Source organism: Parasteatoda tepidariorum, chromosome 8 (genome assembly GCF_043381705.1).
Source record: "Parasteatoda tepidariorum isolate YZ-2023 chromosome 8, CAS_Ptep_4.0, whole genome shotgun sequence".
Taxonomy (NCBI): domain Eukaryota; kingdom Metazoa; phylum Arthropoda; class Arachnida; order Araneae; family Theridiidae; genus Parasteatoda; species Parasteatoda tepidariorum.
Genome location: NC_092211.1, coordinates 2,981,892 through 2,998,615, shown reverse-complemented (window position 1 = coordinate 2,998,615; position 16,724 = coordinate 2,981,892). Strand labels below are relative to the sequence as shown.

At 30.3% G+C, this 16,724-nt stretch overlaps 1 long non-coding RNA gene across 2 annotated transcripts in view; it reads left to right on the top strand.

Moving 5' to 3' along the window:
• LOC122270282 (uncharacterized) overlaps nucleotides 1–16,724 on the top strand; it is a 180,218-nt gene that overhangs the window by 67,512 nt on the left and 95,982 nt on the right. Inside the window, exons 1-2 of one of the 2 annotated variants that reach the window (XR_011637502.1) lie at nucleotides 2,343–2,588; nucleotides 6,888–6,952. This is a non-coding gene — a long non-coding RNA (uncharacterized lncRNA). Of the gene's footprint in view, nucleotides 1–2,342; nucleotides 2,589–6,887; nucleotides 6,953–16,724 lie in introns of those variants that run through there. The other variant, XR_011637503.1, reaches the window with a different exon arrangement.

Genomic DNA, 16,724 nt, shown 5'->3' with positions numbered 1-16,724 from the left:
GGGAACATGGAGGACTTTGAGACTCGACAGATTTAACGTGCATCAGTCACCATTTACTACACGGGGAGTCTTCGACCAGCAGGGACCGTACCCACGAACTCTTGGACATGGGCCCGGCACCCCACTGACCAGGCTATCCCGGCCTAGTAGAGACAATTTAATTTTACATAGATAACTAGCAGCGTTACATTACAGCCAAAAAGAATGGACATCGACAATAACAGTACAATATAAAATAGCTAGCCACGTCACACGTATTTTTTTTTCTTATTTTTTTATTTTTTTTAATTTTTAATTTTTAATTTTTTTTTTTTTTCTTTTTTTTTTTTTTTTTTTTTTTCTCGTTAATTTTATTTATTCCAACTGTTTTCGAAACAAATTATACTTCTCTGAGTTTTCCTTGCAATGTGTTTAAGAAAATTAAGAGAATGTTTCTTTTTCAATTCGATTTTAAAAAGAACACGCACACATATTTTTTGTTTTTTCTGATGAAAATTGAGATTAGGGTTAATAATATTCTTTTGTTTTTCCAGTTTAAAAATGATTTACTTATAGCAGGAAAATACCTAAGGTGCCTCGAATCACGGGGGAAAAAACAACCGGGAAAAAACGCTCCGGGGGGGGGGGGAAACACTGAAAAAGTCCATGTAATACTACAAAAAAATCAGAATCATTAAGTTTCGATAAGAACAATTTTATGAAATTTGACTGTTTAATATGTTACTATTAATGATACTCTTCATGGGCTTCTTTGGCCAATTGGTCGGCACATTATAAAAAGGTAAAAAGTAAAACTATACATTCAATCCGTTATCAATTTATTTTTCAAGCTTACCCTAATCAAATTATTACTGATTTTTTATTGAATTGACTGATTATGTAAAATGATCAATAAATACTTCATCCTGATACAACCGACAACATCAGTTAATTAACGGTGTTAATTATACAGTGATTGTTACTTTGATAATTTAACGAAACTTTCTTTCGAATGGCTTGCAGTTTTAAAATTATAAATTCTATCTAAAACAATAATCTTTTTTTTTTCCCTTCTTTTATAAGACTTTCTAAACATTTAGCAAAATTGCATACACTATTTATTCCAAAAAATTATGTATCGTTGTTACTATGCTAACGTAATGCAAAATTCGTGTATCTAAGTTATTTGGATCCAGTTAGAATCCTTAAGTTCTGCTTTATTTAAAAATACTTGCTTCAATCAAAAATGCTGTGCCAAGAAAAATATAAATTTTTATTCGCAGTTAAAAGTACACTTGTATATCTTACTATCTCTTATCAACTAATTTCCCCATCATATTCTAATTATTAGTGTTTTTATGTTTAATTATTAATGATAAATTAATACATTATCCCATAATCAACTTGCAGCAGTTGATAATTACACTGTGTGATTGCTTATTTAACAAAACTTCTTTTGGTATGACTTACATGTCGTTTGGCATGGCACCACAATAAATTATGCAGAAAGCATCTAATTTGTTAACTTGTTCTCATTTACAAGACTTTATGAACATTCACCAAATTTGCATACAACATTTATTCAAAACTATTGTATCATATATCATACTAACATAATGCAAAATTCGTGTACCAAAGTTATTTGAGTCCAATTTGAATCCCAAAATCCACAGTATCTCGCAACAATATTTAAAGCGGCGAGCAATGAAAAATGACACAGATTATCTTTGAAAACGTTTTCCAGTTGTGTGCGGACCAGTAAGCACATTTATTATCCTGGGCTGTCCAGCGCGCCACCAAGGAAGTTTTGGAAAGGGAGTCGGCTGGACAAAAGTCAACCACTTTATGTAAACACAATGGTTAGCCCAGGCCCCCTATTGTGGGCAATATTTTGCCAAGCTGTAACTGACCACTTGAGCAAATGGACTGGAGCATGTGATGAATGCTGATTATTGTTCGGTCAGCAGGGTGGGCAGGGGAAATTTGCGCTCGAACTGTCACGATTTGTGATGGATAGAGCGATCCATCATGTGTGTACCACGCCCCCTCTTCCCTATATTGCCTGTTTGCTTATGGAGGGTAAAAATCCACCACGGGATATGGATTGCTGGTGGAATATTAGAGTTCCTGATGATGATTCTACGAAATCGTATTTATGTGGAACAAATAATGGAGTTTATAGAATGTTTCGGGGTTGCATGCACATTAGAATAATTATAGTTTGTTGCAAAAGTTAGCATAATGAATATATGCTATGGAATTATATTATTCTTTTTATTGATTGATATGAGTAGAAAATTTTAAGCCAAAAAAGAAGCGAAATATAATTATTATCCATCTGCACTAATTTTTTAAAACCTCTTTGTCCGAAGATGTAATCACGTAAACTTTTTTTTTATTGCAATTAATTCATTACATTGTACTTTTTTATTCTATGGTTATGAGCTTATTTGTTTATGGCGCGAAATCAGATTTTTGCCTTAATTTTATTTTCACTTTACCATTTTCAATTTAAGGAAATAAAAGTTAAACACAGGAAATGATAATTAGGATATGGAATTTAGCAAGCACATATTTTCTTGATTATCAATTCTCTGACTGATAGAAACGTAAGTAATCTTTTCAACTAACTACTATATGAATTCGTTTCTCTCCTTTTTTTTTTTCTTTTTTTTTTTTTTTNTTTTTTTTTTTTTTTTTTTTGTATAATATGCACATATTATAAATTCTATAGTAAGAACGTCACTCAGACATTCTTAAATTGCGAGCAGACATCAAGCAGCAGAAAAAAAGTTATGATTAAATTTGAAAATATGGTCTATTTCAGCCTGGCAGACGATTTTTGTATTGACTTATTGGAAATAGTGTAGTGTAGAATAAATTTTTGACCGAAGATAATTAAGATAAGGAATTTAGCAAGCAAATATTTTCTTGATTAGCAATTCTCTGACTGATAGAAGTGTTGGTAATATTTTCAATTAACTACTATATGAATTGTTTTTTTTTTTTTTTTTTTTTTTTTAGTATAATATACACATATTATACATTCTATAGTAATAGCGTCATTCAGACATTTTAGAGATGCCAGCAGACATAAAGTAGCAGAAAAAATTTAACAAATAAATTATGGCCTATTTCAGCCTAGCTGACGATTGCTAGTAGGGTAGTGTAGAATAAACTTTGGGACGAAGTTGAAATGGAGGTGACGTACGAACATTATTATGTTATGATTTTAAAGAAAGTTTAAATCAAGAAGAATACATCCCTCATTTTAATTAGCATTTGGAAATAGCTTGTTCTTCTGTATTCAGGTGGCTCACAAAATTTCTCAGCAGTTCCAGTTCTCATCAGAATAAAGAAACACACCGACCGGAAGTTTTTGTCAACTGGAATCCCGGGGAATGTGTGTGTCATATGGAGATCGATAATTATTTCTTTTCCAACCAAATAATATACTGAAGGAACTTAACCCCTGATCCACACTGCTAAATAAGATTTTTCAAGAGTAAATTGGGAAAAAAATGCCGTTTTGTTCCTTATAATTTTACTGAGCACCAAATAAAGGAGTATCAGCGAATAAACAATTTAATCACTCTAAGATGGTTGCTACGGCATTATTTATAAAATCATAATTATGAATGGAGCATGCATACCATTTATTGACATTCTAAATAGTCAAGAAAGTAAGATATTATGCTTTAAAGATGATTCCACGCCTGCAATTAAAAGACAACGCGACTTAAGAGGAATAATGTTATGCCATTTACTTCAGAACTAATAGACTAGTCAAAGCCATTAAATTGGAAGGACAAAAACAGCCACTGTAGCTAGTACACTACTGAGTGTCTTGTATGCCAGAAATTCATCAAGAAATGAATGTTAGATGATTCGTACTCTACCATGACAATTCACAGTTGAGTTATGCTGAAAGAAAATAACTTAATCAACTGATCCAGGTGTGTGACTTATAGCTATTTTTTTTAACTGAAAAAGAACTTCACAATTACAACTTTTAAAAATTTTTGTGCATCATAAAAATTTTAGAGCGACCCGCTTATATTAAGATATGAAGAACCCCTTACAAAAATACTGAGCACTTTGTATACACTCTAACTGATATTTTCACAATATGCTAATCTAAGTTCCTTCTTTCAACTCAGACACCGTACATTTTCTCCGCTTCCATTTCCTTGTTTTAACTATTAGGAAAAACATAAGCTACAATAACATACAATCACCGTTTTTCTTTCGATGGCATCATAGGTGTTATAAAAGAAAACACACTGTAAGAAATGGATACTCAAATTTCTCGAATCTTTATTTGTTTTTGATGAAACTGTTTCCTGGTATTTGTTTCCGAGCAAAAATTTTGTCAAAGTTACGAAATAGTTATCGTCACTTCATCGCGGAAACGAATTTCTTCAAAATTAAGGAAATATTTTGTCATTCTATTTTTTTCCAACAAATACCGGCTCAACGCCTTATGTATCCAACTCATCTAATAATCACTTGATCGTGGGCACCATATAGGTTGTTAAACATATCACAAACAGCACAAAGAAGGCAGATGGAATAGAGGGAAAAATTATATCCATGCCCGAAGCGGGATTCGAGCCCCAGATCTTCTTGGTGCAAGGCCAACTCCTTGACCACCATACAGTCGATCGGCCTGCTTTGGTACTTTATTTTCGATTGTCTAGTCTTATTCTAGTTAGCAATCTCCCACAATGCATTGCGATGAGGTTTAAAGTAGAGGAAACGTTTTCGTTGTATATTTGAAAGTTCGCATTTCGTCACAAATCACGCGATTTTGTGACGAAATATTACTCAAAATTAACGAAATACAACTCAAGGATTGCTGAATCGTCAAAAATGGCAGTTTTTATTTCTGAGTGTGCAGAATAAGAAAAACAGTTCAAGAAAAGAAAATGCTAATTAAATAAAGAAAAAAAAAAGCAAACGCATATTTACTAAAAGAAAGAAGTTATAGTAACACTTTCGAACTACTAAACAAATAAAATAAAAAATATTTATTTTATTATAAATTCTGAAAAATAATGTATTCTATAACATAAATATATTTTAAATTTATGCCAAAGACACGCTATAAAAATACTAGTCATTATCACTATTTTATAGATAACGTCAATGATCGTCATATCGAAATTGACATTTAAATAACTCTTTGATACGTCAGAAACGATGAACGCTTCTGACTAACAATAACAAAAAATAACGTCTTTTCTGTAAACCGAGAACAAAATTACCGCTTCGAAAAGGAACATTCGAAATGAATCCGAAAACGAAAAATTCTGTTCCATCAAGTCGAATAAAACTCAAACGATTGAATTAACCATCTCTAATGGATAAGAATTCCATCAATTCTTAACATGAATTGTGTTATTTCCGAATTCCTGATGTTATCACACAAGAGAAAAATCGATCTTTCAGGAAGTGAAGTTCCGTTGAATATCTTCTTAAAGATCATTTTTATCCTTGATGAATTATTGTAGGACCATTATAGTTGAACGTCATTTTCAGGAAAGAAATCTTAACTGTAACCGACAGAGGACCTCGGAGAATCTTACATATCTCGAGAGTCTCCTTTTTCTTGGGATTTTTTTTTCTTTGGAATTTTTCTCCTTCGCCATTTTTTTCTCCTCCGCTCTATTTAGAGAAATATATATGTCGGCCTAATAATGTCACCAGCTTTCATTTCATCTTTCATCCTAACGCCACCACACAGGAAAACAGCTACAAATCATTTAGATTATAACCCTCTGTCACGTGTCATGTTGGATAATAATGATGAGGATTTACTGTATTTGGCATAGTATCTCTTTTTGGAGAGTTTAACAGCATTAGAATTATTTTTTATGTACATTTGTTTTTAATTAGGTAATTTCATATTTTTGAGTATTTGCTGGTTTCATCTTATTATTTGTATTCGAATAATTTAATTTTCATTAAAACTTTTTTTTTGAAAAATTTATTTAATATAGTTCTTTCATCTGGAGTTGGCTCTTGGCTCCGCCTTCATCACGTGATATCCGACGATACTATTTCGCTATTTTTTGGGAGAAAGATGTGAACAATCCTGAACAAGGTTGTTATTTGGAGATCATAGGACAAAAATATTTATTTCGCGATCTTTATGTGCATTTTTTAACAATAAATATTTCATAAATTTGGTATTTCTCTCTTCTAAGTGCATAGTTTCTCCTTTTTGAGACATTTTACAGCAATATATTTAATTAGCTAGAGTAACGAAAGGCATAATAGCAGATGATAAAACGAAGTAAGTGACAGAAAAAGAATTCACTGTTTACGTTTGACACGCCTTAAGGGTTGTCTCAATTTCAAGTGTGGAGACTTTTCTCCTCTTACTCTCGCGCCGAAATGAACTCTTCGTCCGAGGAGGTGGAGCCAAGTGCCAACTCCTGGTGAACGAACTATAGTTTACTGTAATTGGGAAATATTACACAATAAGATGTTTTCATCTTTTATTTAGTTATTATTTAGACAGGTTAATGTACAGATTTACTGTATTTATCTTTTTGACTGTATTTGGAGAATTTTACAAAAAAAAAGTTTATTTTTTGTCTAATTAACAACATGATAATAACAATGAGGATTTACTGCATTTGTTACTTTATCTCTTCATGGAGAATTTGATACCAATTGAAGCTTCCTTTTTTTTAATTAATTGAATGTATGATAAAGAAGATATGTATTTACTATATTTGGCATGATATATCTATTTGGAGAATTTTAAGAATTCAGAGTTTTTTTCTTCTTTTATTTATTAATCAGTTGAGTATAACAAATAGCTTTACTGTATTTAACTTCTATGTATGTGTTTGGAGAAATTTACACCAACTGAAGTTTTTTTTTTTTTTCTTATTTAGTGGACTGTCTCATAAAGAAGATGATAACTTACTGTATTTGACATGGCAATTCTGTTTACAGCATGGTAAAGTTTTTTCTTTTTTAATTTATTTTTTATTTTTATTTATCTTACATCTACACCGCGTTTGAATGCAATCAACTCAGTCAGTTGCAAATGGGACATTCGAGAGATAACGATATTCGTATGCGCTGGCAAGCTTTGAACTCAAAAATCCTGATGTAGCCAAATGTTAAGTGATTGAAAAACTTTTAACTGCATGAATCCTCTATCAATCAATTAAATCCCCAATCATTCAATTACGTAATCAGTTTATAAAAGAATGCATTCAAAGCAATTTTAAACTACTTGCAACATCCAATATTAAAAACTACCTTAATTGAAACCATGAGTAGTTGATGTATGTTTTACAAGAATGATCGTGTTTTACAACAGTAAAGTCATTACTGTTTAGTAATTTATATCGAAAATTGAACAATTACTAAAACAATTGGACAAACATTTGAACAATTACTAAAATACACCATTTTTTTTTTAAAAAAAATAGCTGAACTGAACTTACAATAATTGAAGTTAAACCATAAATCCACACTCCTTAAAAGAAAAATAAATAAAATAAAAACATGGTCAATATATAAATACAAAACTCTAAAGCATACAACCATTTTCGGGGAGTAGAACGGAAACAAAAGCACTATGATTACAGGCAACCATCATGAAATGGGATTAACTTATCTACTCTCTTGTGAGCTCGAGAACATCTCTCATTGAGATAAAAATTTTCGCTCATTTCTCCAAGTTGTCGGCTTAACCAAACACCAAACAGAAACTTGTGTTTAGTTCAACGCGACAGACAAACCAAAGCACTATCATCACATCACCTAAAACTAAATAGACTAATCCGTTAATATCACGACTGCCAGTGTCTCGGGCTGATCTCGTGATTGTCAGATAGTATATTGCTTTAAGCATTAAACATATCTGTCCATGTTTAGTTTTCGAATTTCTTCAAGGTTNTTAAGCATTAAACATATCTGTCCATGTTTAGTTTTACACTCCTCAGTCTTAACACTTTCTTTTGTGTGAGTTTTAATTAGACATTTGGAACGGCAGAGGATTTTTAGGACATTAAAATGGGTTCTTTGGTACATGGTACATTTAACTAATCAGTTAATATCACGACTGTTACTAACATGTCTAGTGTCGTGGGCAGATCTCGTGATTGTCAGATAGTATATTGCTTTAAGCCGTAAACATATCTGTCCATGTTTAGTTTTCCACTCCTCAGTCTTAACACTATTTCTAGTGTGTTTTAATTAGACATTTGGAACGATAGAGGATTTTTAGGACATTAAAATGGGTTATCTGGTACAGAAATATTCATGCATTAATTTTTTATAAAATAGTGCTTAATTGATCACGCGTCTTTTAAATTCCTTCTTTGCGATTTACTCTTTAGAAACAAAATAAACATTATTTATGACTTAAGTAAAATAATATTAAAGATAATTGTACAAGTATATTAATTGGCTACTAATCACTGAGGTGTTGCCAAAACTTTAAAAGAAATATAAAACGAAAAAAAAAGAAGAGAAAATATTGGAAGAAGACGCGCCAAGCATCAGGGACAAAAGCAGGGGATGAAGGAGGAGGTGGAAGGTTTTGATATACGAGCATGGCCATTGTTAAAGTTTAAAGGATCAGCGGTTGAGCCAAGATAAGCCTTCAACACTCGCCGTTATGTACAGCAGGGAATAGAACCTCATTTATAACCGCAGGCTTCACTGCAACAGACGATAAAAAGAGGATGCTCTCTTCCTCTCTCTCGGACATGCACCGAAAAGAACACCTTATTTTTTTATAGAATGAATAATACTATATTTTAAAATAAAGGAGGAAAAAACGGAAATTTTATTCTTTTGTATTTAACCACTTTTTTAATAAAAAAAGTATAATTCAATGCTAACTATATAAAAATTAGTATAACTTACATGATTGTTGCCGTAAAATCCTATTATAAATGCAAATTTCATGAAATAAGCAATACCAATAAAATAAAGGAAGGAAAAAAGGATATTCTATTTAATTTTTTGCATTTAATAATTTTTTTTACTATAAAGGAGAACGGAAATTTTATTCTGTATTTAACCATTTTTTTTTCTGGAGAAGTATAATTTAAGGCAAAATATATAAAAATTAGTGTAGCTTACATAGTTGTAGAGGAAAAATCCTATTATGAATGCAAATTTTATGAAATAAGCAATACCAATAAAATAAAAGATGAGAAAACGGATTTTCTTTTTTATTTTTTGCTAAACAGGAAAACGGAAATTTTATTCTTCTGTATTTAACCATTTTTTTTACGAGAAAAAAGAATAATTCAATGCGAAATATATAAAAATTAGTGTAGCTTTCATAGTTGTTGTGGAAAATTCCTATTATAAATGCAAATTTTATGGAATAAACAATATCAATAAAATAACGGATGAAAAAACGGATATTATATTTATTTATTTTTTGCTTTTAATATTTTTCTTACTAAAAAGTAAAACAGAAATTCTATTTTTCTATTATTTAACCATTTTTGTTTTTACTGAAAAAGTATAATTTTTATATATTTTGCATTAAGCAAAATATATAAAAATTAGTATAGCTTACAAAATTGTGGAAAAATCTGATTATAAACGCAAATCTTATGGAATAAGCAATACCAGCAATACCAATATAAAGGATGAAAAAACGTATATTCTATTAATTTTTTTCCATTTAATTATTTTATGTTTACTAAAAAGGAAAACGGAAATTTTATTCTTCTGTATTTAACCATTTTTTTTTACTAGAAAAGTATAATTTGATGCAAAATATATAAAAATTAGTATAGATTACATAATTGTTGTGGAAAAATCCTATAATAAATGCAAATCTTATGGAATAAGCAAAACCAATAAAATAAAAGATGAAAAAACGGATATTCTATTTATTTTTGCATTTAATAATTTCTTTTTACTGAAAAGTAAAAATTTTTAAAAATACCAGGACCAAGTACCCGGTAAAAATCTTACTTGTTCCCCGGCCGACTCCAGGACTCAGGTTAAAAAAAAATCTACGATTTTTTATTTTTTTAAACTGAATTTTAAAAATTTTCCAAAATTGTAATGGCTGTTCGTATGTAGAATGATTAACGAAAATCTTTGATAAAAAGGTAATATGCATGCAAATAGTTAACTTTATAATAAATAAAATTGTCATGCGATTAATTTAAATTTTTAAGAACCTATTTTAGTTTCAGTTAAACTAAAGGTATTTTTTAGTAAATATTTTAACAAAACGACGATATTTAAAAAAAAAAAAAAAATTGCTTCAACTAGCAGCATTCATTTTTCTTCATTACCCACTAACAGTAACATAGTTAACTAGTGTAATGAGATCTTTGGTACAATCTCATGAACACAGAAGGTTCGTATAACGTTTTTGCTGTCTTCAATGTTGCAATTTTATCTTCGTCTTAATTATAACTCCTAGATCAAGCAGCAAACAATTGACAGGTATCCTTTCATGTTTTTTGCTTATTTATTTATTTATTTTTAAACCAACGCGTACATATGTTTCACGAAGAGAGCGAAGGAATAAAAAAACATATAAACATCCTATGGTTTGTCCCGATAGCAGGAAAACGTTTACCAAACAGGTTGTATTGGGCAAAAAAGAAAGACTTCCTTACAATGAAAGCCTAAATTCACTTTGAAAATTTAGTAATGTTTCCAAATGGGTTTTGTAAAAATAGAAAGGTTTTTCTTTATAATGAAAACTGTCTTCAAAAAATTTAATAATAATTTTTTGCTAAAACAATTGACCCTTTTTTAACATATACTTTCATTTATTTACTAGGAAATTAATCTTCAATAATATCTACATTAATTATGACTTTAGAACATTTAATGTGTCATTTGTTCTGTTTGCAGCTATATTTCATTATACTTCTGTAACGCTAAGCCTATGAAACCAAATAATATAAGCATACTATTGCATTTACTCATTTGCTGAAAACAAACTTAGTATATCTAACATATATCGTATTTTTCTGCAGTTATCTAATGCTGTTATTCAGTATGATTTTATTAGCTTGAAATAAATATGAATGCAAATCCATATTTCTAATTATATAAATACTCTATCATATTAATTTAGTTGAAAAAGTTTCCAGCATTAGATTACTGAATTTGCTTGTCCTTCTCCTCAGCAAAACACCTCTCTTTTACGAACATATTTCTGTGCTCCAACGGCATCCATTTATCAAGATTTCTCGGAATTGAAATTCTGCCCAAGTGTAAAATATGCCATGCGTAAACTAGTTATTTCAGCTTGATTATAAGTAAATAATGGAAAACACGGAATTGCAAAACTTTTGTTTTTTTAAGTAGAATTATGGTTTTTCTAAAATCGAATATGGTTTTGTGGAAAATAAATAAGTGTTACCCTGTAAAATTGGTCGGGTTTAGGTACCTGATGCTGAGGCTTGATACTAAAAACCTGGTCCGGGTATCCAGGATCGGGAAGTAGAATTTCTTGCCGGTTCCGGTAATTAACCGGGTAATGAAAATCTGATCTGGTCATTGCCTGGCACCTACATCTATACTTTTTTTTTCCGTATGCCTGTTTAGGCAGTAAGGGGCGATTGTTCCTGCATTTCAGTGGCGCCATCTATGGCCAGGAATTCGACTTCTGCCACGCCATTCACACAACCACAACCCGTTTATAGGCGGGTCACATTCACACACAAAGGATAAGGGATATAGAACACACACAGAGAGAAAGAAACACCCATGCCTTGCCCGGGATTCGAACCCAGGACCTTTCTGATGCAAGGACAGTCCCTGCCCCCTACACAGGCCGGTCGGCCACATCCCTATTAAAAAGATATTATTTAATGTAGAATAAATTAAAATTAATATAGCTTATGTCGTTGTGTAAAATTCCCGTAATACTGGTAAATTTTATGGAAGGAATAATATTGGATTTTTAAATATAGGAGAAATTCTATTACAAGTTTAGTAACTTATTATAATTTAGTGTAATATAATAAACCTGAATATGGCTAAAATTACAGTGTTTCTGGCTCAATGGTAACACTAAAAGGCTCGGTAATTCTTACTGAATCATATTGGTAATGATTAAAAATAAAAATGGTTTTATAATATGTGACAAAATTTGGGAATTGCGGTAAAGTTTAGTGCTTTTATCATCAGATCTTAGAGCTGGCATAAACCATTTATTCGTTTAAATTTACTTTTCAGTTATTTATTTGTTACTAACTGTGTGGTGATAAGAACTGTAATTTTGAAAACCGGAATTTCTGGTTAACCATTACTACATGAATGAGAAAAAAAAATTACCAAAATGAGTGGTTTAAGCATTTACTATACACTACAGTAACTTTACCAGAATTTTTTTTTCTCCGTATGCTTTTCTTTTTTTTTAAATAAAGGATGAAAAATGGAAATATTTTTCTATGTTTAATCATTTTTGCTACTAGAAATATCAAATTAATGTAGTATAAATGAAAATTGGTGTAAGGTATAAATTTTTTTTTTTGTACAATTTCCATAATAAAAATGCTAAATTTTGCTAAATTCANAAAAAAAAAAAAAAAAAAAAAAAAAAAAAAAAAAAAAAAAAAAAGTAATTAAAAGCATTGCGGCGTTTAACTTAAGCGGAAATCTCAGTTTTTTTTTAAAACTGTATCCTGTTTTTTAACTAAGATGATTGGAAATGTTTCGAACAGGATTAGAAACTATCTATATTGCTCAAAATGATATAAAAAATTTTATAAATTGTTTAAAGAAAATTAAAGAGTCAAGAGTTGCTATCAGAATACTCCTTCATTTCGTTAAAAAAAAAAAACTAAATAATCAATAAATCGGCATACAACCACATTTAAAAAATCTGAAATAATTCAGGGATTTTTTTTATATATTGACTTTCTCGGTGATTTTACATAATCAGATCAAGCAAAGGTTTTATATGTTCAATTTATCAAAATACAGATTAACTATTCTCAGTTTCGTTCGGTTTCAAAAATGATGCTATTCTCTAATCATCAACTCAAGACTGTCAGAATTTATTACAAATTTCTCTGTAAATTTTGACACTTTCAAACTGCTAAGTCAGTCACAACAACTCACGTTGATTTTGACATAATCAAAGATAAATAATTAAAGAAGGAACAGTAAATTCCCTGTAAAACTGGTTTTGAATTCCCTTGTTTGCTAGGAAACATTACTGATGTTAACTTTCAAATACTTGAAGAAAAAAAAGAAAGAAACGGAATTATCAATATTTTAATTTATAATAATACCTGCAAGGAAAATTATTTTTGAGGAAAATTTTTAAACGATTTTTAGGAATGAGTGCTCAATGTTAATACTCCGCGTTTATATCTTTTAAAGAAGAAATTTTGATTTTAATCTTATGAAAATTATTTAAATATTTATTAATAAAAATATTGCTCTAATGAATGTTGAGACAACTATTTAAACTATAACGCGTTCGCGAACTTAATATATTACCTTTGAACGTTTTTATGCTTATGATTGATTTATTGAATTATTATATTGATAAATAAATTATTATGTTGATAAATAAATTATTAATAAGTTATATTTTAATTTATAAATTCAAAAACTGAATTTATTTATCTTATTGCAAAGAAAAGAAAAAAATATGCGAATGAATTTAATGAATCATTTGCAATAGTTTCCCTGTTATGAATATTTAATAAACACCTTTATTGTAATTATATGTTTATATAGGTATGAGTGTTATGTTGATATCTAATTTTATTTTTCATTTTAATTTTTTTGCACAGTTTTTATATTTTTCAAAATTTATTTCTTCAATTACGAATATTGATATAATGTATTATTTATAACAGTATCCCCTGTTCATGAAGGCTTAATACGCGATCTTATAGTTATTATACGATTATTTATATGTAGGAGCAGGAGATATTGATATCTAACTTTTTTTTATGATTTTACGCAATTTTTTCAATCTGTGCTATTATATTTTTTAAAATTTATTTCCTTGATTGTGAAAGTTATAAGCAAGTAAAAGTGGTAATCGAATTCTCTAAAAAGTCCAATACTCAGTATTGGTGTCGAATATTTTTACAGATTTTGTTTAAATCGCTCCAACCACTTTCTCTTAATTTGAACCAACACGAAGCACGTATTTGAAGAACTGTCTCTTTTTGCTTCATTTTTTTCATAAACTCCAAGTGAAAGAAGAAAAAAAATAGAAAGAAAGAAACTCCCAAACGACACAACTGGCACATTTTTGACATTCATAATATTGTTAATTTAGTGTCCCTCAGTTCTTTTCGTTTTTTTCATGTCCTCAGTTCAACGCGTTAAGTTGTTTCAATAATAAATTGCTTGCACTTACAATATTAAACATAATTCCTATTCCCACACGGCCGTTCGTATTTAGGAATTCAAATGGGTTCACATGTTTCATTATGAGTGTGTAAATCAGCACCGCATTCCGAAAATGAAAGATAAAAGAGAGCAAAAAATGGAAATTCCCAAAGAAATCCCAAATTTATTAGGAGCAAAAAATAATTTATGTGATGTTTCAATTTAGTTTCAGCTTGCTGCCGTAGTAACCGGTGCTTAATTTATGATTTTTTATTAAGAAGAAAGCATGGCCTGTGCTTTTTTATGCTTTCATTTATTTTTGGGGGGTAGTTGGGGGTAAAGGGGGGGTGGTTATAAAAAAGGAAAAAGAGGGTAGGTCTCGAGGAGATAAAGGGGTAATTTGGGCTTTAATGCCGCGTCCCATGTAATGCACAAGTCAAATAAATTGCTCGTAACTTGCGCAATTTGTAAGAAATGTTTTAAGATCGGCGAAAGTTTAGATATAAAAGTCACACAAATCACAGTGCCCACTTAGCCCTGTGCTGCCATACATCCTGATTCACTGCCAATAAAACCCGGCCGCTCCGTGGGGTTACTATCGCCAAGGGCGCCCGCCAACGCCCCGCCAATTAATACAGATTTATCTGCCTCGCTACATATTGGAGAAATGTATTGGAAAGAATTAGAGGAACAAAATGGAAGTGCAATTCATTGAATGTTATTAACTCTCTATTACCCCTATAAGTTATTACTGTTAAAGGGGTTATGCAGCTTACAAAATAAAATTAAAGGGAAAAAAAAAGCAGTTTTTCATTAACGCTTAAAAATGTTTTAAAAAAATATTTTTTTTAGGTTGGTAAAATTTTTTGTACGTCTTCAACCATAACTACAATTATTTATGCTACGATTTATATTTGACACAATCTGATTTTAAACATTTTTCCTTAAAAAGTAATTTTTAAAATCACAAAGATTTTTAGAATGCAGATCTCATGAATGGTTATTAAGCTAATTAAAAACAAGCATCTTTCTTTTGTTCCTTTTTCAATTTAGAATTAAAAATTTCAATATTTCTATTGAAATGCATTTAATGGGGGGGGGGGACAGATAGAAGAGAAAGAAAAACAAAAAGAGGAAAAAAAGAAGGTCCTTCTTTTTTGGCGTTTATTTTCAAATGTTTTAGTTCAGTATGTTTAGTTATGTACTATTTTCAAATGTTTTACCTTTTATACTCTTTTATGAAGTTACGAAACTCAACCATCGGAGCAAGTGGTAAAGAATAGTTGTTCAAACGGCTGAATTAATTGTTAATTTTTAAAAAGAATATGTTAATAAAAAGTTTCAGTGTTTCGCCGTGTATGTTGCAGGAATGAAAGAAAAAGAAATGAAAGAGGGGAAAGAAACTAGAGGAAAAAGAAGAAACGACTTCTTCCAAGTGTTTTTTCTTTCTTTCTTTTCTTTTTTTCAATTAGTTTTCTATGTTAAAAAGTTTAATTCGAAATGTTTAAAATTTTAGCATTTTCTTCTGTTTCCCCCTCAATCATTGGCGTGAGCTGCATTTTTATTTTAACTGAATATTTTTAAAAATTCTACAATACCATGAAGAGTGGGGGAGGGGGGGGGGTAANAAAGAGGAAAAAAAAGAAGGTCCTTCTTTTTTGGTGTTTATTTTCAAATGTTTTAGTTCAGTATGTTTAGTTATGTACTATTTTCAAATGTTTTACCTTTTATACTCTTTTATGAAGTTACGAAACTCAACCATCGGAGCAAGTGGTAAAGAATAGTTGTTCAAACGGCTGAATTAATTGTTAATTTTTAAAAAGAATATGTTAATAAAAAGTTTCAGTGTTTCGCAGTGTATGTTGCAGGAATGAAAGAAAAAGAAATGAAAGGGGGAAAAAAAACAAGAGGAAAAAGAAGAAGGGCCTTCTTCCACGTGTTTTTCCTTTTTTTCTTTCCTTTCTTTTTTTCAATTAGTTTTCTGTGTTCAAAATTTTACTTCGAAATGTTTGAAATTTTAACATTTTCTTCTGTTTCCCCCTCGGTCATTGGCGTGAGCTGCATTTTTATTTTAACTTAATATTTTCAAAAATTCTACAATACCACGAAGAGTGGGAGGGGGGGATTAAAAGAACAAGCCACTACTACAGGATTTCTCTCGAATGTCAGTTGACTGATTTATCTTCTTCCTTCTTATATTTTCCCATCCTTCTCCTACTTCCATCACCCTTCTCCTATATCCATCATCTTTCTGATACTTTCATCATTTTTCTGCTACCTCAAGCATCCTTTTCCTACTTCCATCATCTTTCTGCTACCTCAAGCATCCTTTTCCTACTTCCATCATCCTTCTGCTACTTCCATCGTCTTTCTGCTACTTCCATCATCTTTCTCCTACTTCCATCATCTTTCTGCTACTTCTA